Source organism: Octopus bimaculoides, chromosome 13 (genome assembly GCF_001194135.2).
Source record: "Octopus bimaculoides isolate UCB-OBI-ISO-001 chromosome 13, ASM119413v2, whole genome shotgun sequence".
Lineage (NCBI taxonomy): Eukaryota > Metazoa > Mollusca > Cephalopoda > Octopoda > Octopodidae > Octopus > Octopus bimaculoides.
In genome coordinates, this window is record NC_068993.1 from 10,064,897 (window position 1) to 10,066,110 (window position 1,214).

Consider the following 1,214-nt stretch of genomic DNA (forward strand, 5'->3'; position numbering starts at 1 on the left):
ATATACGTACAGTTAATCGTGAGCGATATTATTCAATGAGAGGCCTCACACTCACTCCAAATCTGGTTTCCTCGCTATCAGCAAGGATCTCTTCTGGAGAAACTCATCATTAACAAAGCTGGGACATGTTAAAGACTGGTTCTTCTCTTAAGATCAGAAAGTACTTAATGGCCTTGATTTACTGATAAAGCGCAAACGAGGTCTATAATGGAGAAGACTTTGAAGATAAGGCGAACTATCATCAAGATGGAGCACCCCCACACTGCTATCACGATGTTAGATCCTTCCTTGAGATCTTGCCAAACAGGTGGATTGGACGAAGGAGTTTCGTTGAATACCCTCCGCGTTCACTAGACCTCGCACCACTAGATATTTTTATTGGGATACCTAAAAGACAAAGTCTACGCTATGAAACTTGCAACAGTCGCTGAATGAGCGCAGCCATTGAACGAGAATGCACACAAATACCAAACGAATTGTTTGCGATTCCATTGCTTCGCGCTGTCAGCAGTTCATGGACCAGAACGGACGTCAGTTTGAAAACAGGAGTTGACAAAACAATAGAATAATGTCTGTAGATTCTATCAAATTTTGAAAATGAAATGTATCTGAATAAACACCTACTTTACAATTATCTAAAGTGTGTATACATTTTTTGGAGACACCCTATAGATATATGTATGTATGTATGTATAGATAGATAGATAGTTAGATAGATAAATAGATAGATAGATAGATAGATAGATAGATAGATAGATAGATAGATAGATAGATAGATAGATAGATAGATAGATAGATAGATAGTTAGATAGATAAATAGATAGATAGATAGATAGATAGATAGATAGATAGATAGATAGATAGATAGATAGATAGATAGATGGATAGATAGATAGATAGATAGATAGATAGATAGATAGAAAAAAGGTGAGTTGGCAGAATTGATAGCGTGCTGGACAAAATGGTTAGCGGTGTTTCACCCGTCGCTACGTTCTGACTTCAAATTCCACCGAGGTCGACTTTACCTTTCATTCTTTCGGGGTCGATGAAATACGTACCAGTTACGCACTGGGGACGGTGTAATCGACTTATCCCCTCCCACCAAATTTCAGGCTCAGTGCCTGTATACATGTAGTAGAAAAGACACACACACACACACACACACACGCACACATATATATATATATGTATGTATATGTATGTATATATATATA

At 37.5% G+C, this 1,214-nt stretch overlaps 1 protein-coding gene and 1 long non-coding RNA gene across 2 annotated transcripts in view; one reads left to right on the forward strand and one right to left on the reverse strand.

Annotated features, from left to right (window-relative positions):
• The window catches only part of LOC106875478 (uncharacterized), a 29,350-nt gene that overhangs the window by 7,037 nt on the left and 21,099 nt on the right, over nt 1-1,214 (reverse strand). The window lies entirely within an intron of this gene.
• The window catches only part of LOC106875479 (uncharacterized), a 9,510-nt gene that overhangs the window by 729 nt on the left and 7,567 nt on the right, over nt 1-1,214 (forward strand). The window lies entirely within an intron of this gene.